We start from the raw sequence: 22045 nt of genomic DNA on the forward strand, positions 1-22045 counted from the left end.
AGCCACCATGTGCCCGAGGTTCCCTCTCCGAGTAGTCAAACCGAGGCCCTGGATGGCACGTGCACAACGGCAGCTTATGGGGTCAGGGCCTGGGACTCCTGGCACCTCCCTTCCCTGCCCTGCCCGGCTGTGCTGCTGTCGCTGCGTGATTCGACCTGCAGAGAGAAGGGGGCCTTGTCTACGCATTTCCAGGCCTTTCCAGTGCCTGTGGGCTTAGTGTGCCCTGGGGACCCGGTGCCTGGGCTTTCGTTAACAGCTGCACTGGGGTATCTGTTGCTCTCTAGCCTCATCTGTAGCCGTCGCTGTCTGAACACTTAGTGCCAGGGCTCTACAGATTGTCATCACCAAATCTCACTGTATCTGGTTAAGAATGAAGGTTCCTCCCGAGAGAAATGAAAATACACATCCACATAAAAGTTGTACATTAATGTTCATAGCACTATCATTTCTTTTTCTTTTTCTGCCGGCCTACACCACGGCCACTGCAACGCCAGATCCTTAACTCACTGAGCAAGGCCAGGGATCAAACCCGTGTCCTCACGGATACTAGTCAGGTTAGTTAACAGTGAGCTACTACACGTACTCCCATCAGTATTATGTCTCTCTCTTTCTATATATATGTGTATACATATATTGTGTGTGTGTCTATATATGTGTGTGTGTGTGTGTGTGTGTGTGTGTGTATATATATTTTTTTTTTTTTTTTTTTTAAGGCCTGCACCCATAGCATATGGAGGTTCCCAGGCTAGGGGTCTAATTGGAGCTGCAGCTGCCGGCCTACACCACAGCCATGGCAATGCAGGATCTGAGCTGCGTCTGCAACCTACACCACAGCTCACAGCAACGCCAGATCCTTAACCCACTGAGCAAGGCCGGGATTGACTTGCATCCTCATGGATGCTAGTCGGATTCGTTTCCGCTGAGCCATATCAGGAATTCCAGTATTATTTCTAATAGCCCCAAATGGAAATAATTCAAATGTCCAACAACTGATGAATAGATTTGACCCCTAGCCTGGGAACTTCCATATGCTACAGGTGTGGCCCTAAAAAGACAAAACAAAAATTGTTAACTTTAATTGTTAAAGTTAACAATTAAAAAAAAAAAGAAAAAAAAAAGAGTTCCCGTCATGGCTCAGCGGAAAAGAATCTGACTAGCATCCTTGAGGACGCGGGTTCAATCCCTGGTCTCGTTCAGTGGGTTAAGCATCTGGCATTGCCGTGAGCTGTGGTGTAGGTCACAGATGCGGCTTGGATCCTGTGTTGCTGTGCCTCTGGTGTAGGCTGGCAGCTATAGCTCTGATTCGCCCCCTAGCCTGGGAACCTCCATATGCTGTGGGTGTGGCCCTAAAAAGACAAAAAAAAAATTTTTAATAAAAAAAACACACATTAGTGAATATAACAAAAAAGAAGCAGACTCACAGATACAGAAATAAACTATAGAGGAAAGAGGGAGGGGCACGACAGTGTGGGGAATTAAAAGGTACAATTATTATATTCGAAAGAAATAATCTGTAAGGATGCAACACAGGGAATAAAGCCAATATTTTATAATAACTAGAAACGGAATGTAACCTTTAAAAACTTTGAACCACTATGTTGTTCACCTGTAACTTATATAATATTATACATCGATACCTCAATTAAAACAAGTGAAGGAGTTTCTGTTGTGGCATGAATCCGACTAGGAACCATGAGGTTGCAGGTCTGATCCCTGCCCTTGCTCCGTGGGTTAAGGATCCGGCGTTGCCGTGAGCTGTGGTGTAGGTTGCAGACATGGCTTGGATGCCGAGTTGCTGTGGCTCTGGCGTAGGCTGGTGGCTACAGCTCTGATTCGAACCCCTAGCCTGGGAACCTCCATATGCAGTGGGAGCGGCCCTCAAAAGGCAACAAGACCAAAAAAAAAAAAAAAAAAATGAAGTCTCCTAGTATTTAAGGACCTTGAGGTAAAGATTTCTTAAGTAGGACTCACAAGGGAAAAATGATAAACTGATCTGCAATGACGTGAAGAGCCTTCATTCATCAGACACAAACCCAGGCCAGGGACCGCACCCGTGCCATGGCAGCACCTGAGGCCACTGCAGTGACAAGGCCAGATACGTAACCCGCTGCACCACAGAACATCCATACACAAAAATTAATTTGAGATGGACCACAGACCTGTATGTGCAAGGCAAAAAAGTAGGCTTCTAAAAGAAAACATAGGAGTATATCTGTTTGTTTTTGTTTTTAGGGCTGCACCCGTGGCGCATGGAAATTCCCAGGCTAGGGGTCGAACTGGAGCTGTAGCCACAGGCCTACACCACAGTCACGGCAATGTCTGATCCGAGCCGCGTCTGCGACCTACACCACAGCTCACAGCAACGCCAGATCCTTAACCCACTGAGTGGGGCCAAGGATTGAACCTGAATCCTCGTGGATACTAGTCGGATTAGTTACCACTGAGCCACGATGGGAATTCTGGAAGTATACCTTTATGACCTCAGGGTAGGCAAAAATGTCTTAACTAGGTCACCAAAAAAAACCATAAAGAGGAATTGAGAAATTGGACTGCCTCAAAATGTTAGACTCTCTTCATCAAAAGGTACCACTAACAAAGAGAAAGGGCCAGCCGCCGACTGGAAGATGGTTCCAATAATATATCCAATACGGGACTCCTTTTCAGAATATATATATAAACAACTTCTAGAGATCAGGACATAGCATCCAATGAAAAAACAGGCCAAGGATGTGAAGAGACGTTTCATAAAGGATGAGGCAGCAATAAACATAAGGGAAAGGGTTCAGCTCCACCAGTATCAGCAAAACCACAATGAGAGGCCATTCTGCTCCCACTGGAACGGCTCCACTGGCAAGAATTCGGGCAGGCCTTCCCTTCATGGCGCAGTGGAAACAAATCCGACTAGGAACCATGAGGTTGCAGGTTCAATCCCTGGCCTTGCTCAGTGGGTTAAGGATCCGCGATGCCGTGAGCTGTGGTGTAGATGGCAGACGGGGCTCGGATGCCACATGGCTGTGGCTGTGGCGTAGGCCGGCAGGTGTAGCTCTGATTCGACCCCTAGCCTGGGAACCTCCATGTGCCCGGAAGTTCCCCGCTGTGGCTCAGCAGGTTTAAGAACCCGATATAGTGTCCTCAAGGTGTGGGTTGGATCCCTGGCCTCACTCAGTGGGTTAAGGATCCAGAGTTGCTGAAGCTGCAGAGTAGGCTGTAGATGAGGCTTGGATCTGGTGTTGCTGTAGGCCAGCAGCTGCAGCTCCAATTCGACTCCTAGCCTAGGAACTTCCACATGCTGCAGGTGCGGCCATGAAAAAAAACAAACAACAATGACGACAAAAACAGAACTAGAATGTCCCCCGCCCAGAGAATGAACATGCAGTCCATACACCAATGAAACACCACACAGCAATGGGATCGCACGGCCTCTCGACAGCTTGGTGGAACCTAACGTTTAGTGAAAGGAGCCAGACGCTGAAGAGTGTATACTCATGTTACCACCTCAAGTTAAAAAACGGGAAAATCTTAGGAGTCCCCACTGTGGCTCAGCGGGTTATGAATCCGACTATTATCCATGAGGATGAGGGTTCGATCCCTGGCCTAGTTCAGTGGGTTAAGGATCCGGCGTTGTTGTGAGCTGTGGTGGAGGTCACAGACGTGACTTTGGATCCTGTGTTGCTGTGGCTGTGGTGTAGGCTGGCAGCGACAGCTCCGATTTCAACCCCTAGCCTGGGGACTTCCACCTGCCTCGGATGCGACCCTAAAAAGCAAAAAAGCAAAAAACAAACAAACAAAAAACCCCCAGGGAATCTAATCTGTGGTGGCAGAAGTCAGGACTGTGGTTGCTTTGGGGGTTTGGTGGGGTGCTGGGAGGCGTCTAGTCCCTTATCTGAGGGCTGGGCATGTAGGTGTGTGCACTCTGTGAATATTTGATCAGGGAGCTGTGTCTCATGACGTGTGCACTTTTTAAAATGTATGTTGTACAAATGCTGGAGAGGGTGTGGAGAAAAAGAAACCCTAGTACACTGTTGGTGGGATTGTAAATTGGTGCAACCACTGTGGAAAGCAGGATGGAGATTCCTCAGAAAACTAAACATAGAACTACCATTGGATCCAGCAATCCCACTCCTGGGCATCTATCCAGAGAAAACCACGACTCGCAAAGACACATGTACTCCAATGTTCATTGCAGCACTATTTACAATAGCCAAAACGTGGAAACAACCTAAATGTCCATCGACAGAGGAGTGGACCCAGAAGATGTGGTACATATACTCAATGGAATATTACTCAGCCATTAAAAGGAATGAAATACCAGCATTTTTAGCAACATGGATGGACCTGGAAACTATCATGCTAAGTGAAGTCAGCCATCCAATGAGACACCAACATCCAATGCTTTCACTGACATGTGGAATCTGAAAAAAGGACAGACTGAACTTCTTTGCAGAACAGATGCTGACTCACAGACATTGAAAAACTTATGGTCTCCAGAGGAGACAGTTTGGGGGGCGGGGGATGTGCCTGGGCTGTGGGATGGAAATCCTGTGAAATCAGATTGTTATGATCATTATACAACGACAGATGTGATAAATTCATTTGAGTAATAAAAAAAAATGGAAAAAAAATGTATGTTGTAATCCAACCAAAAGTTAAGAAAACGGCCTGGACCCCAAAGCGGTCCACCTTCAGAAGGGTTCGGGGTTCAGCTAACTGATGCTGACAGAGGATGAAGACTGAACCTTCACAGGCAAGTTGGGTGAATGAGATGGAACATGGTCAACCATTTATAGACCCAAGGACAGTCAGGAATTAGTCCTAAACCATTTTCCTAACACAGCCGACATCAGAAAGGTGAAAAAAATAGGCCAAATGAATCTAGAAGTCAGGGTAGTGAGTGCCTTGGCTGAGAGGCAGTAATTAGAAAGTTCACCTGTGGAAATTCATCAAACTGCTCACGCCTTGGGGGCCTTTTCTTGTCTATATTATCCTTCAATGGTGGGGTTTTTTTGAGTAAAGGCTCTGTGGTTAGACAGGTTTGTTTCAACCCAGGTCCACAGTTTGCTGGTAAATTATTTAACTTCTTTGGACCTCAGTTTCCTCATCCAGAAAATGGGGGACAGCAATTCCCCATTTTGTCTCAGGCTTGACACAACTAAGCGCACGACAAGTGGTGATTATGAACCCATCTTACAGATGAGGAAACTCAAGCTCAGAGAGAGGGGCTATTTTGTGCGAACTGGGAGATGGACCGCGTCCCTTGGAGGGTTCTGAAGGCAGAGGCTAGGGCCCAGCACTGCCCCTGGCCTCTCAGAGCCTCCGTGTCCACATCTGAGCCTCCCAGGCTGCGCAGGGAACTGAGTGGGCAGCCACGGGACACCGTGCCCTCTGGAATTGCCAGCTCTAAGTCCTGGCACCACCACACGCCGGAGACCACGCTCTGAGAGCTCTGAGGTCAGGCCAACCCAGCCTGAAGTCTCAAGGCTGCTGCTTGAGAGCCGGCGAGCATGGGCCTGTGTCTGCACCTCTCTGTGCCTCAGTTCCTTCTCTAAAATAGAGAACGCCGTGTGCAGACTGCACAGAACCACACAGAAAGGGCTTAGCACACAGCCTGGCGCACGGAAACTGCGCAGTAAGAGGCAGCTTTCAACGTCATCGTCCCCTCCTCCCACCTCTCCTGCCCTGGTCCACAGAGCAGGGCTGTTCTTGCCCAGCTCCCAGGCCTTGCCCCGCAGGCCGCCAGCTGTCCCGCTGGAAAAGCACGATAAACTGGCCGCCTGGGCCCTGGACAGGCCTCCCTTTGCCTCCACTCACTTTCAGATCTTCAAGAGCGCAGCGGCCTCTCTGGCCTGGGAAGCTGGACCCAGAGGGGACACCACCCTGCTGCTGGAAACCACTGAGTCCAGTCTCTTCAAGCGGCCACTCCAAGCCTCCAGAATTAGAACCAGCCCTGCAGCTAGTCCTGCCCGCTGCCTCCCTGTTCCAGCCAAACAAGCCTCCTTCGTTGTACTGGCAACCGGCCAGAAAGCCCAAGGTCACCTTCTGACCTTTGCTCAGTCTATTTTCTTTTCTTTCAACATCCAAATTCAACTAATGATTCCCCTTGCTACTTGGAAAACTGCTTCCACCCCCACTCCAACGCATTCGTGTCTCTTCTCCAGGAAGCACTGCGCAAGCACTCAGTCCACCCTACCTTTGACCTCTCCTGATGCCTACGTGCCCTCTGGCCTCAGCATCCACATCACTTCCTCCGAGAAGCCTTCCCTGATCCGCCAGGGTGCTCCTGCGGAGTGCCGCCACAGGCCCTGCCAGAACAACTACCATTCTGTACTGATTCTGGTTTAATGAGCCGGCTTCCCTGCCAGATGGCCAGCTCCACGAGGGCTGTCTCCTCTGGCGGCAGCCCCGTATTTAGCCCAGGGTTCCTGTCTATTGAGCAAAACCAGACAAGGTCTTTGCCCTGGGGAAGCACCTTGGCCATGGAGGGAGACAGACATCCACTTAAGAAGCACATAAGCCCATGCCGTGGAACTGCGACCAGTGCTCTGAAGGAGAGGGTGCTACCAGGGGCCCGCGGCGGGGGATGCGCCCTGGACTGGGGAGTCAGGGCAGGTGTCTTTGGAAGTGACATTTCAGCTTCAACCCAAAAGATGAGTCATAGTTCACTGTGGTGGCGGGGAGAGAAGGGGAAGGCGTTCCAGGAAGAAGGATAAGGCGCTCACAGGCTGAAAGGGCGGAGGGTGCGGGACATGGGCACCATGGGCTCAATTCCACGCCTGTCTGCTGAAGTGAGGAGGGGCTGCACAGCCCGGGTGGGCTGGACACAGTGGAGGGTTTCATCAAGTGCACGGACCCCCAGAGGCAAGGCCTGCTCTCTCTGCCCGCCAGGCCCAGGCACCCAGAGGCCACTGCAGAACCCTCACCACTCTGGATGAGAGAGCCCCAGGGGCTATGCTCTTTCTGGAGGATGAGCCCATTCACTCAGGCAGCTGCTCTGCCCTCACCCTCCTCCCCAGTGGGAAGAAACACCAGCCTGCCAGCCACCACGCCACCAAAAGCCTCCAAAAGACAAACCAGGCAGATGGCGCCCTTTGGCAGTGCTGCCGGGGGCTGGAGTGAGCTGGAGGAGGAAGGAGCCATCCGTCCTGGCACCGAGGCAGAGAGGCCTGGGGGCTGGAGCACCCAGCCACCTGTGTCCCTTCCAGCTGCAGTCTGGCACCGGCCAGAGGCAGCCACCCCTAGGGCTCCTCATTCTTGTGGCAGGCACCGGCCATCTGGGATTCTAGCAGCTGGAGACAGAGGAAACTCTGATTACAACACCACACCACATAGTAGGAGGCACCCTGGGCCCTTCTCTGTCCTGTCTCTTGAGTGGATCCATCACGAGCCATGACATCCTGGGGGTGGAAGCAGTGGGGAGACAGCAGCTGCTGCTGCCCCCAATTGGTTGCTTCTAGTCGTGGCCTGAGCTCCTTATGGCTTTATTTCCTATCTTCTCTTTCTCAACCGACAAGCGACATTCCCTAGGATCCTGCCCTTGTGGCTAATTCATCACGTGTGTTAAGAGTTTGGCTAATGGCCCCTCCCCCACCGGGCCCATGCGCTCCAGGAGGACAGGAACCGGTTCTGCTTCCACACTCCTGGATCCTTGGGGACCGGCCAGTGCCTGGCATGTGACAGAATAAAGGTTTGCTTTTGCTCGAGTTCCCACACTAAAACCCCGTGAGCTAGAGACTGCTGCCCGCTTTCTGATGAAGGCCCTGAGGCTGGGCTGCGATCGCACAAGGCTGGGAGGCAGTCCTAAACCAAACCCATGCTTCTCACCAGACCATTTGTGTCTTCTGTCCATCCAAGGCGGGGAGAGAGAATCTGGGGTCCAGAGGAGGGAGCATGGGACCCTGCCAGCGTCCTGACACCCAGCCAACGGAGAGGCTGGGGGAGCCCGAAGCTCTGAGCCTTGGAGCAGCGCCCAACTTGTGAAATATTAACGCAGGAGCTGCGGGGGGGGCGGCGGGGGGGGACCCAAACAAATGTCCTATTTACAGAGGCTGGAAGCTTTCCAGGAGGGAGTGGCTCACAGGAGAGGGAGTGGGAGGCTGCTATGAAGGGAGTCAGGGCAAGTGCCAGGGGTCCCCCTGGGGGCAGGGGTGCAAGTGATAATTGGGGGCATCCCTGGGGTGAACGACCTGCAGAGACTAATTTACAGGGTGGGTAAGGTCAGGAAGGTGTGGAAATGGACTGGAGAGGAATGGGATCATCGCTCGCTGGTGCCCCCTGGAGGCAGAGGGGCCTTGAGGACTCCGGGGTTCCAGGCTCGCGGTCATCACAGCCATACCAAGCTCCAGTTTCCAAGACCTCTGCTGAGAACGCCACACGCACGAACCCCTTCAATTCTCCCAACAACCACAGGGGGCAGGAGTTACAATTCACAACTTAGAGTGGAGACAGCCAAGGCTCAGAGGTGACATGATTGGACATATCAACATGTATACATGCATTCGGGAGTTCAAGACCCAGAATTTTGAGCTTTCCATGCATATTCTCACTGGAGCCACAAATAACCTATAAGGACATATTGTTTTGTTTTCTGGATGACTACAGTTCAAAGAGGTGCAATGACACGCCCAAAGTACCCCAGTAAGTGCCTGGCTCTCTCTACCATCGTGCTACACGCAGGAACCGTGCTCCAAGCCTCAGCTCTCGCTTCTGCAGCCTGAGTCCACACTGCCTGCTCACCACCCGGAGTGTCCTTGGGCACTGAGCACGGATGATTAGGCATCGCTGTAACTGTCCTATGGGCACACACCACTTTCTAACCACTGTGCCAGAAGCTTCGTGAGGAAGGGACCCGGTGTGGCCCATGGGGTCTCCATGACACAGTGAGCACATGACTGGTTGGTTGAGGGTGGAGCTTCCGCTCCATGAGGTCCCCAGGCAATATTTTTTTTTTCAGGGACGCACCCACAGCATATAGAGGTTCCCAGGCTCGGGGTTGAATTGGAGCTACAGCCCCCAGCCTAGACCACAGGCACGGCAACATCAGATCTGAGTCACATCTGAGACCTACACCACAGCTCACAGCAACGCCGGATCCTTAACCCACTAAGCGAGGCCAGGGATCAAACCCGCATCCTCGTGGATCCTAGTCGGGTTCCTTAACCACTGAGCCACGAAGGGAACTCCCCCAGGCAATATTTACCAGCCTCAATATCCACCAAGGTCCTCACCTGTCAAGAGGTTGTCAACAGCACTGACCACCTGAGCTTGCCAAGGAGACGCCATGAAATAATGGCAAGAAGGTGGCAACCAACAGTTATGGAGTGACTGCCTACAAACAATGCTTGGAGAGACCCTTCTGTTCATTTCTGAAGCTGGAAAATCAGCTCCAGTGACTGAATCAGATATGGGATGTTGGTCTCAAAGGAAACGCACCCAATAGGGATCTTTGAACTTGCATTTCAGGAGTAAAGAACAGCGGAGGTCCTGAAGCTCTCTGCCCAAATCATGTCTGCAGAATCCTAAGAACAATACCTGTTTTCACTTTTTATTTTTGCTTTTTAGGGCTGCATTCGCAGCATATGGAGGTTCCCAGGCTAGGGGTCGAATTGGGGCTCCAGCTGCCGGCCTATACCACAGCTCACAGCAACACCAGACCCTTAATCCACTGAGCGAGGCCAGGGATTAAACCTGCCACCTCATGGTTCCTAGTCGGATTCATTTCTGCCATGCCATGATGGGAACTCCTTTTACCTTTTTTTTTTAATCTTTTTTTTTTTTTAATTTAAATTTTTTGGTTGTTGTGTGCAGCAGCTTGATGTGGGATCTGTTCCAGACCAGGGACTGAACCTGGGCTGCAGCAGTGAGAGCGCCGAGTCCCAGCCGCTAGACCACCAGGGAACGCTCCTGGTTTTGACCTTGTAGAGAGCTTTGGAGTATACCGAATTCTTTCAAAACCTGCATCTCGCTTCATCCTCCCAAACAGCCTTCAGTGAGAGCAGAGACAGGAAAACGGAGGCCCAGACAGGGGACCCGACTTGCTCTAGTTCACACAATGAAGCAGTAGCAGAGCAGGGCTTGAACCCAGGTCCCCAGATGACCAGTCCGAGGCTCTACCCACAGCAAGTGGCTCCAGCACCCTGGCTCTCAGCATCGGAGCGCTCTGACTTTTCATTTTCAAATCCTCTGGCCCAGCTGCCCTGCTCAGCTTATGACCCAGGTCTGATGACACAGTCCAGGCTTGGGGGTTGAAGAGAGAGATCAACCATTGTTCCACTCCCTATAAGGCAGGCTGCAAAATCTCAGCCTCTGCTGGGTGCTTCGAAGATCAGCAGCCTCCATCAGCAGGTCAGCCACCGCCCCCCGCCACATGTCATATTTATTCCAACCCCATCATTTGGCTTATGTTATGTGGCAGAATGGGGATCTGCTGGGCCTTTAAAAAAGAAAAGACCCCTATAACCTTCTCCTGGTGTCAAAAAAGTCAGGACCAAGCTACCATAAGAGGGATATGCAACCACCATTCCCACTGTCTCCCCCACCATTCACTGAAATTCTCCTAGTTCAGGGAGGCAGCCAAGAGCTGGTGACATCATCAGCTGGTGCTAAAAAGAAAGGCTTTGAGGGCAGACACATGCAAACACTCCCTCCCCATGGTCACTGCCATCCGCAGGCTTGCTGGCTATCTACTGAGGACTCAGTATATGCCAACTAGCGCGCTAGCGCTTCGGTGCATGACCTCGCCTTTGGCCCAACAAGCCTATTTCACAGACGAGGAAACGGAGGTGGGAAAGGGTCCCTCGTCCAAGTTCTCACAACCAGGAAGCCGTGGCATGACTTGATTTAACTACAATGCTCTAAGGCTGCCCTTTCTGCACTTATTCCATCGAGGGTCATTAGAAAGATGGAGAAAGCGAACTTACAACGCCAGGCCAGAGCACAATGGCCACTTGTCATCTAGAACAAACCTATATTTTTTCTAACCCCAGACACTTCGAGTTAGTACAGTTTTGAAAGGGTGTCCCCTTAGACACCCTGGGACCCTGAATCACATGAACAGTCTCTGACATCCTCCGCACCATCATCTGGCCCCTGCTCTTCTCTGTCTTTTTTTTTTTTTTTTGCCTTTTCTAGGGCAGCTCCTGCGGCATATGGAGATTCCCAGGCTAGGGGTCTAATTGGAGCTGCAGCCCCCGGCCTACGCCAGAGCCACAGTCAATGTGGGATCTGAGCCGTGTCTGCAACCTACACCACAGCGCATGGCAACGCTTACAGTTAACCCACTGAGCAGGGGCAGGGATCGAACCCGCAACCTCATGGCTCCTCGTCAGATTTGTTAACCCACTGAGCAGGGGCAGGGATCGAACCCGCAACCTCATGGCTCCTCGTCAGATTTGTTAACCCACTGCACCACGACTGGAACTCTTGCTCTTCTCTGTCTTTGTCAACCACTCTTCCCCTCCTTCACTCGGCTCCAGCCCTATGGTCCTCTGGCTGTTTCTTTCTTTCTCTCTCTCTTTTTTTTTTTTTTTTTTTTGTCTTTTTGTGTTTTAGGGCAGCACTGGCGGCATATGGAGGTTGCCAGGCTAGGGGCGGAATCAGAGCTACAGCTGCCGGCCTATGCCAGAGCCATAGCAACGAGGGATCCGAGCCACGTCTTCGACCCACACCACAGATTACGGCAGCGCCAGATCCTCAACCCACTGAGTGAGGCCAGGGATTGAACCCGAGTCCTCATGGACACTAGTCAGGTTCGTTCACCACTGAGCCATGACAGACACTCCCTCTGGCTGTTTCTTAATTTTTTTTTTTTGGCTGCGGCATATGGAGGTTCCCAGACTAGGAGTCAAACTGGAGCTACAGCTGCCAGTCTATACCACAGCCACAGCAACTCGGGATCCAAGCCTCATCTGTGACATACACCACAGCTCACAGCAACGCCAGAATCTTAACCCACTGAGAGAGGCCAGAGATTGAACCAGCATGCTCATGTATACTAATTGGGTTCATTACCACTAAGCCACAACGAGAACTCTGTCTGGTTGTTTCTTTTTCCTTTTCTTTTCTTTTTTCTCTTTTTGTCCTTTTAGGGCTGCACCCACAGCATACAGAGGTTCCCAGGCTAGGAGTCGAATTGGAGCTGTAGCCACTGGCCTACACCACAGCCACAGCCACAGCAACACCAGATCAGAGCTTCGTCTGTGACCTACACCACAGCTCAGGGCAATGCTGGATCCTTAACCCACTAAGTGAGGCCACGCATTGAACCTGCATCTCATGGATACTAGTCAGATTTGTTTCCACTGAGCCACGATGGGAACTCCATTATCTGGCTGTTTCTTTAAATCATCAGGTATTCTACCTCAGGACCTTTGCACTTGCTCAGCTTCCAGAGAGCTATGTGGCTTGCTCCCTCACTCTGTTCAGGTCTCTGCTCAAATATCACATTAGAGATCTTCTCTGATCTCCCTCTAAAAATAGGGCAAGCCCAGCCTTTGCATGGCTCTTCCTGCTTTGTTTTCCTCTACCTTACATTGTTGTCACCTTACATACATTTATGATTTGCTGAATCAATTAGTGACCTGAAACACAGAGACCCCCTCACCACTGGCAACCACCTCCTGCTCTAAGTATAGCCTCCTGTGACCCTTGTTCATATGGGGTGATTTTTCTGTGGAGGCATCAGGCATCTTCCCCGATGTAAAAATCAAACGCACTGACAGGCACAAAGCCTGGAAATCTTGAACTGCTTGGGCCAAACAGCCAAGCCAAGTTCCACCCACAGAACTTTAGTAGCCAGCACAGTCGGTTTCACTTTCAACTCACCTATCAGGCTCCTCTGGCCCTCAGGTTTGCAACCCCACCCCATCCCTTTCCCACCCTGTGCATCCCCCCACACTCTGTCATCCCTTTGGGGAGCTTATCTAGAATCCAAGCGGTCCCTGAGCTTTCAGGCACTGCTTTGGGGGAACTTCAGCTCATCCAACAGGTAGGAGGGGCAGAAGCTAGCCTCTTTAGCCTTGCATTTATCCCCCATTTTGTAGGGGCTAAGCGACAGGGCGTCATTTTCTTTCTGGAGGAATGGAGTTTAGTTTTAATGGCATGTTTCTCTGACGGGGCAGCAGGGGTTAAGAAGGGAACCCTCCCACCATTCGCCGAGATGGACCTTTGCAAGTGGTGGCAGTGGCGATGGTGAGGCACCGGAGGCAGGAGGGGAAAAGAGAGAGGACGCAGATACATCCCTTGGCCCCGGGAGTGGACGAGATGCTTCCTCGACAAGGAGGCGCAGAGGATGCGGCCCGGGAGAATTCCGAGCCAGAGCTCCGGGGGAAGCAGGGGATCTCGACAGGCTAGGGCCAGGGTTTGGGGAAGAAGGGGGTCTGCGGGGCGGAGCTGGGGATCCCAGGGATGGGAGCCCCGGGCGGGAGGGGGTCGCGCCGGGGAGGGGAGACCCCGTGGCCGTTACCTTGCCCTTAGGGCTGCGGGCGGGGCTGAGGGCCGGCGGGTGCTGGCTCCCGGGCCCGGCCCCTCCCCCGATCCGGCTCCTACGGCTCGGAGCCTGCAGCCGCCGCCGCCTCCGCTGTCAACAAACCCGGGGCGCGTCACTTCCGGGGCCGCCCCTTAGCAACCGCGAATGGGTTCCCCCGACCGGTTCCGCGGCGAACCGGGGCGACAGCGGCCGAAGGTTCCGGGGCTCCGCGGCGGCTCCAATCCCGGACGACTCCGATCCCGCCGGGTTTGCGGATGGAGCGGGGAGCATCTGGTCTCCGTTCCGGTCCTGATCGCGCTCCTCACGGGCTCTCGCTGGGCTCCGGGGACGGGGTGGGAGCCTCTCGGTGACACCGGCTTCCGGGCCTGCTCCGGCCTGCGGTTCCCCAGATCCCAGGGAACGGTTAGGGGCGGACTGACTCCACCTTCCTCGTCAGCACGGACGTGCCTCCGAGCCAAGCCCCTGCCTCCCGCGCCCTGTTGAACATCTACCCCTGGCTTCTCCGCAGGTAGCTCACACCCACGCGTCCAAAAGCGGACACCATCTTACCCCTCCGCGCTGCTACTTCTCCAGCCCCGGCAGCTCGGCTGTCGCCTGGGAAACAGGGAGTTGGCCTTGGCCGCTTGGTTTTCCTTAGCGCCTCATCCATGCGTCTGGTCCTAAGGGTCTCAAACCAGCCCCTCCCCTCCTCCTCCGGTAGTGCCCGGCTCTGTCCCCCACCATTTCTTCTCGGGATTTCTGCAACAGCCCCCTAACGGAACTCCCTGCTCCTTCTTCTCATTCTCTCCACAGTTCCAGAGTGAGTTTTCCAAAACGAATAAGTCTGGTCTGAGCCCTGCCCTGCCTTCCACCCTCAAGGTAGACGTCAAGGATAATCTGTCCCCGTCTCTCTCTCTCCAGCCTCTTGTCCCTCTCCCCCTCGCTCCCCGCCCCGCTTTCGTTCTCCATTTAAGAAAATTTGAAGCATTTTTGGTTCTTTTAAAGATCCCCTCGGAGTTCCCGTTGTGGCTCAGTGATTAACGAATCCGATCAGGAACCATGAGGTTGCAGGTTCGATCCCTGGCCTTGCTCAGTGGGTTAAGGATCCGGCGTTGCCGTGAGCTGTGGTGTAGGTCACAGACGTGGCTCGGATCCCGCGTTGCTGTGGCTGTGGCGTAGGCCAGCGGCTACAGCTCCGATTGGACCCCTAGCCTAGGAACCTCCATATGCTGTTGGAGCCGCCGGAGAAATGGTAAAAAGACAAAATAAATAAATACATAATAAAGATCCCCTCCTCTCGCATAGACTCAAGTAAGTTTTTCCGTACCAAACTCTTCTTGCTCCCATCTGTATCCAGTATACACTCCTCCTGCTTCTAGTCTCAGTTTAGAGTCTCCTTTTCTTTTTTTTTTTCTTTTCTTTTTTTTGTCTTTTAGTCTCTTTCTAGGGCCGCACCTGCGGCACATGGACGTTCCTAGGCTAGGGGTCCAATCAGAGCTGTAGCCGCTGGCCTACGCCAGAGCCACAGCAACGCCAGATCTGAGCCACATCTGCAACCTACACCACAGCTCAGGGCAACGTGGAAGCCTTTAACCCACTGAGCGAGGCCAGGGATCAGATGGGCAGCCTCATGGTTCCTAGTCGGAATCGTTTCTGTTGCTCCAAGGCGGGAACTCCCTAGAGTCTACTTTCTTAAGGAACCTTTTCTTGAGGACCCTCTTCCCAATTCTCATAAACTAATTTTGTGGATGTTTTCCTTCTGCATAGTATCTTTTAGTCTTGGACCATATGTAGGTGTGTTCGCACAATTTTGAATCCTTTAAAAAGTCTATTGAGGAGGAGTTCCCTTTGTGGCTCAGTGGTTAACGAATGTAGGCTGGGGCTACAGCTCCAATTCAACCCCTAGCCTGGGCACCTCCATATGCCACAGGTGTGGCCCTAAAAAGCAAAAAATGCAAAAAAAAAAAAAAAAAGTCTATTGAGGGTGTTCTCTGGTGGCCTAGGGGTTAAGGATCTGGCATTGTTGCTGCTATGGCTTGAGTTCCCCTCGTGGCTCAGTGGTTAACGAATCCCATCAGGAGTCCGGGAACTCCCTCATACTGAGGACAAAAAAAGGAAAAGAAAAAAGAGGAGTTCCTCTTGTGGCTCAGTGGAAACAATCTGACTAGGAACCATGAAGTTGCAGGTTGGATCTCCTGGCCTCACTCAGTGGGTTAAGGATCTGGCATTGCCGTGAGCTGTGGTGTAGCTCCCAGACGTGGCTAGGATCCCACATTGCTGTGGCCGTGGTGTAGGCCGGCAGCTATAGCTCTGAGTCAACCCCTAGCCTGGGAACCTCTACCTTTTTAGGGTGCGGCCCTAAAAAGCAAAAGCAAAAAAAAAAAAAAAAAAAAAAGGTAGAAAAATTAAGAGTCCCATTCAAATCCTAACACAACCCCAATTTCATTCCCCTCCCCAGAGGCAAGCACTCTTTCACAATTTAGATGAGTACCTCCTCAGTCCTTTAAAAATAATGCATGTCTGTTAGAGCAATGATAACTAAATTCAGGAAGGTGGCTTACTCAGAGGTGGAAGTGGTAGGGGAAGGGTGTCTAGGAGAATCCAAATGACCTGAAATTTTTTTTAGGCCAGGTAAGAGGTTCCACATTGTCTATGATATTATTAACTATATATTTTTGTAAGCCTAAAATGTTTCATTAAAAGGCAACCCAAACAATAAAAAAAATAATAACACATGTCTATGTAAGAGCTAAATCTATAACACTCAGGAGAAAATAAAGGTGTACGTCTCTGTGATTTAGGATTAGGCAATGGTTTATTAGCTATGACACTAAAAGCATAAGCACAAGAGAAAAAATAAACTGGATTTCATCAAAATTTAAAAATTGGGGGCCTCAAAGGATACCATCAAGAACGTGAAAACATGACCCACAGAATGGGAGGAGGTATTTACAAATCACAAGCCTGATAAAGAACTAGTAGTCCAGATTACATAAAGAATACCAAATAATAAAAAGGCAAATAACCCAATTTAAAATAGGCAAAAGAGGAGTTCCCATCATGGCGCAGTGGTTAATGAATCCGACTAGGAATCATGAGGTTGCGGGTTCGATCCCTGGCCTTGCTCAGTGGGTTAAGGATCGGTGCTGCCGTGAGCTGTGGCATAGGTTGCAGACTCGGCTCGGATCCCGCGTTGCTGTGGCTCTGGCGTAGGCCAGTGGCTACGGCTCCAATTGGACCCCTAGCCTGGGAACCTCCATATGCTGCAGGAGCAGCGCAAGAAATGGCAAAAAAAAAAAAAAAAAAAGGCAAAAGAGGAGTTCCCGTCATGGTGCAGCAGAAACAAATCCAACTGGCCTCGCTCAGTGGGTAAAGAATCCAGCGTTGCTGTGAGCTGTGGTGTAGGGTACAAATGTGGCTCAAAACTGGTGTTGCTGTGGCTCTAGCGTAAGCCAGCAGCTGTAGCTCAGATTGGAGCCCTAGCCTGGGAACCTCCATATGCTACAGGTGCAGCCCTAAAAGGACAAATAAATAAATAAAATAGGCAAAAGGCCTGACTAAACATTTCTCCAAAGAAGATATGTAAACGGACAAGAGCCACATGAAGAAGATACTCAACATCATTTGTCATCAGGGAAATGCAAATCAAAACCACAGTGAGAGGAGTTCCCGTTGTGGCTCAGCTGTTAAGAACCCGACGTAGCGTCAGTGAGGATGCTCTTTCCATCCCTGGCCTCCCTATTGGGTTAATGATCCAGCGTTGCCTCAAGTTGAGGTGCAGGTCGCAGATGTGGCTTGGATCCAGTGTTGCTATGGCTGTGGTGTAGGCTGGCAGCTGCAGTTCCAATTTAACCCCTAGTTGGGAACTCCCATGTGCTGGAGGTGTGGCCATAAAAAAAAAAAACACAGTGAGAGGGGGTTCCCGTTGTGGCTCAGTGGAAATGAATCTGACTAGTATCCATCAGGCTGCAGGTTCGATCCGTGGCCTTGTTCAGTGGGTTAAGGATCTGGCCTTGCTGTGAGCTGTGGTGTAGGTCGCAGATGCGGGTCGGATCTGGTGTTGCTCCTGCTGTGGTATAGGCAAGCGGCTGCAACTCTGATTGGACCCCTAGCTTGGGAACCTCCATATGCCGTGGGTGTGGCCCTAAAAAAAAAGGACAAAAAACAAACCCAAAACAGTGAGAGACCACTTCATATCCCTGCAGTAGATATGGTCAAAAAGACAGAAAATAGCAAGTACTGGCAAGGATGTGGAGAAATGGGAACTCTTCTACATTTTTGGTGGGAATTTAAAATGGTTCAGCAGTTTAGAAAACAGTTTTGCAGTTTCTCAAAAAAGTTAAACAGAATTACCATAGGACCTAGCAATTCCACTCCTAAGTATATACTCCAGAGGAAATTTTCGTAGAAGCACTATTCATAATAGTCAAGAAGTAGAAATAAACCAAATGACAGTCAACTGGTAAATGGATATGATATAGGCTAATATATTCATACAATGGAATACTATGTGGCAGGAAAAAAGAAATGAAGTATTGGTACATGTTACAGTATGCATAGACCTTGAAAACATTATGCTAAATAAAAGATACCAGTCACAGGGAGTTCCCACTGTGGCTCAGTGGATTAAGAACCCAACTAGTAACCATGAATTTGTGGGTTCCATCCCTGGCCCTGCTCAGTGAGTTAAGGATCCAGCATGGCTGCAAGCTATGGCATAGGTCACAGATGCGACTTGGATCTGGTGTTGCTGTAGCTGTTGTGCAGGCCAGTGGATCTTGCTCCAATTTGATCCCTAGCCTTTCATACACTGTGGGTGCAGCTCTAAAAAGACCAAAAAAATAAAAAAAAAAATTTAAAAAAAAGGTGCCAGTCACAAGACCATATACTTATGTTTACATTCATATGTTCAGGATAAGCAAATTGATAGAGAAAGTAGGTTCGTGGTTGTCTAGGGTTAAGGTGGGGAGATATGGGAATTACTGCCAATAAGTACAGGGTTTCTTTGGGGGGTGTTGAAAATGGTCTAAAATTAGATAGTGATGATCATTGCATGGTTGGTGGAAATAGTTGTTTATGTATGCCTCTGTGAATATTCTAAAAAACACAGATTAGGAGTTCCCTGGTGGCCTAGTGATTAAGGATTTGGCATTGTCAGTGCTGTGACTCAGGTTATTGCTGTAGCTTGGGCTCAGTTCCTGGCCTGGGAAATTCTGCATGCCGCAGGTGCCACCAAAATAAAAATAATTTTTAGAAACCCACTGGAATTCTTGCTGTGGCTCAGTGGTAATGAACCTGACTAGTATCCATGAGGATTTGGTTTCAATCCCTGGTTGAAGATCCAGCTTTGCTGTGAGCTATGGTGTAGGTCACAGACGAGGCTTGGATCCCAAGCTGCTGTGGCTGTGGTGCAGGCCAGCAGTTACAGCTCCTATTCGACCCCTAGCCTGGAAACTTCCATATGCCACAAGTGTAACTCTAAATAAATAAATAAATAAAAATAATGCGTGTATAACTGAATCACTTTGCTGTACAGCAGAAATTAACACAACGTGGTAAATCAACTATGCTTCAATTGAAATACATATATATAGGATCATTTATATAAATTGTTCTGTGACTTATTTTTATCACATTTTTATGTCAGATCAGATAGTGCTATTTAAATTTTGAATGACTGCATAGTATTCCAGTAATTGCACAACTTTCTTTTTTTATTATATATAATGATTTTTATTTTTTTTCATTACAGCTGGTTTACAGTGTTCTGTCAATTTTCTACTGTACAGCATGGTGACCTAGTTACACACACATGTATACATTCTATTTTCTCACATTATCAGGCTCCATCATAAGTGACTAGACGTAGTTCCCAGTGCTACATAGCAAGATCTCATTGCTAATCCATTCCAAAGGCAATAGTCTGCATTTATTAACCCCAAGCTCCCCATCCACCCCACTCCCTCCCCCACCCCCTGCGCAACTTTCTTATTGGTGGAATTTGGTTGACAAGAAACTCAATCATAAATTCCACTAAACATTTATGGGGTAAATAATATCAAACAATATCAGTTCTAAGAATTCCCAGGTGGCCTAGTGGCTAAGGATCCCACACTGTCACTACTGTGGCTCAGGTTCGATCGCAGCCCAGGAACTTCTGCGTGCCGTGGGTACCACCAAACACACAAGCAATTCTACACAACTCTTCCATAACATTGAAGAGGAGGGAAGACTTTCTACTCATTCTATGAGGCCATCACTCATTACTCTGATCCCAGATACAGACATGACAGGAAGACAAAGCTGCAGACCATGGAGTTCTCGATGTGGCGCAGCAGGTTAAGAATCCAACTGCAGGGAGTTCCCGTCTTGGCTCAGGGGTCAACGAATCCGATTAGGAACCATGACGTTGCGGGTTCGGTCCCTGCCCTTGCTCAGTGGGTTAACAATCCAGCGTTGCCTTGACCTGTGGTGTAGATCACAGACGCAGCTTGGATCTGGCGTTGCTATGGCTCTGGTGTAGGCTGGTGGCTACAGCTCCAATTAGACCCCTAGCCTGGGAACCTCCATATGCCGCTGGGTGCGGCCCTAGAAAAAGAAAAAAAAAAAAGAAGAAAAAAAAGAATCCAACTGTAGCGGCTCAGGCTGGCTCAGGTCGCTGTGGAGGCTCAGATTCCATTCCTGGCTAGGGAACTTCCATATACCCTGGGTTCAGCCATTAAAAACAAAAAAAAGTATAAATCAATAGCCATTGTGAATATAGATGCAAAAATTTTAACAATTTTCAACTGAATAAATGGATTTTTTTTTTTTTTTGGCTGCCTTGAGGCATATGGAGCCAGAGATCAGACCCAAGCCATGGCAGCTGCAACAACACTGGATCCACTTACACACTGTGCCAGGACAGGAATTGAACCTGTGTCCCAGAGCCCCCAAGATGCCACCAATCCCATTGCACCACAGCAGAAACTCCTGGAATTCTCTCTTTTTTTTTTTTTTTTTTTTTTTTGTCTTTTTAGGGCCACACCCATGGCATATGGAGTTTCCTAGGCTAGGGATCAAATTGGAGCTGTAGCCACTGGCCTACACCACTGCCACAGCAACATCAGATCCGAGCCACGTCTGTGACCTATACCACAGCTCATGGCAACGCTGGATCCTTAACCCACTGAGTGAGGCCCGGGATCGAACCAGCAACCTCATGGTTCCTATTGCATTCATTTCCTCTGCGCCAGGACACGAACTCCCTCTCCTGGAATTCTTAACAGCGTAACCAGCCATGGAATTGGTGGTAATCTGTTAGAGAAGTCCCAGAGAACTAATACAATAGTCTATAGAGAAAGTTCAGTGAAATCTTCAAAAAAACTTTTCAAACTAATGATTGAGTTTAGCAAGATTTCAGGATATATCAAGGAAAGCAATTAAAAATAAGTACTAATTTATTATTAGAAATTAACTTAGGAGTTCCCGTCGTGGCTCAGTGGTTAGCGAATCCGACTAGAAACCATGAGGTTGCGGGTTGGGTCCCTAGCCTTGCTCAGTGGGTTAAGGATCCGGTGTTGCAGTGAGCTGTGGTGTAGGTCAAAGATGAGGCTCAGATCCTGCATTGCTGTGGCTCTGGCATAGGCTGGCGGCTACAGCTCCAATTCGACTCCTAGCCTGGGAACCTCCATATGCCAAGGGAGCGGCCCAAGAAAATGGCAAAAAAAAAAAAAGAAAGAGAGAAATTAACTTATAAGTATTAATACTAATAAAAACAGAAAGCAATTTTATTTCTATATTCGAGTAAGTTAGAAATGGGCAATTTGGGAGTTTCCACTGTGGTGCAGTGGAAATGAATCTGACTTGTATCCATGAAGATGCAGGTTCGATCCCTGGACTCACTCAGTGGGTTAAGGATCCAGTGTTGCCATGAGCTGTAGTGCAGGTGGCAGACACAGCTTGGATCCCGAGTGGCTGTGGCTGTGCTGTGTGTAGGCCAGCGGCTACAGCTCTGATTAGACCCCTAGCCTGGGAACTTCACAGCAGCATTTTTTTTCGGCAATAGCTCCAAAGTGGAAGCACCCCAAGTATCCACTGATGGATGAATGAATAAATAAAATGTGAAAAATTATTTCAGCCTTAAAAAAGAAGGGAATTCTTGGTAGCTCAGCATGTTAAGGATCCAGCGTTGTCACTGCTGTGGCGCTGGTTACTGCTGGAAAAAAAAGAAGAAGGAAATTCTGACTCATGCTGCAGTGTGGATGAACCTTGCAAACACTGTACTAAGTGAATTAAGCCAGTCACAATAAAATCATCCCATTTATGATCCCATTTATGTGAGGCACCCAGAGCAGTTGAATTCAGAGGAACCTAAAAGGAATGGAGGTTGCTGGAGGCTGGGGGAAGGAGAATGGGGAATTGCTGTTCAGTGGGTTCAGAGCTCCAAATGTGCAAGACACCAAGAGTTCTGGAGATTGAATGCACAGCAAAGTGAGTGTATTTAACACGACTAAAACGGAGTTCCCGTCGTGGAGCAGGGGTTAATGAATCCGACTAGGAACCATGAGGTTGCGGGTTCGATCCCTGCCCTTGCTCAGTGCGTTA

General features: G+C 49.8%; 1 protein-coding gene across 4 annotated transcripts in view; it reads right to left on the minus strand.

The window, feature by feature from the left end:
• The window catches only part of ZER1 (zyg-11 related cell cycle regulator), a 33200-nt gene extending 19606 nt beyond the window's left edge, over positions 1–13594 (minus strand). Inside the window, exon 1 of one of the 4 annotated variants that reach the window (XM_005660496.2) lies at positions 13457–13594. The gene's annotated coding sequence lies outside the window, so the exon portion shown is untranslated. 4 annotated transcript variants of the gene reach the window in all.

The sequence above is a fragment of the Sus scrofa genome, chromosome 1 (assembly GCF_000003025.6).
Source record: "Sus scrofa isolate TJ Tabasco breed Duroc chromosome 1, Sscrofa11.1, whole genome shotgun sequence".
NCBI classification, from domain to species: domain Eukaryota; kingdom Metazoa; phylum Chordata; class Mammalia; order Artiodactyla; family Suidae; genus Sus; species Sus scrofa.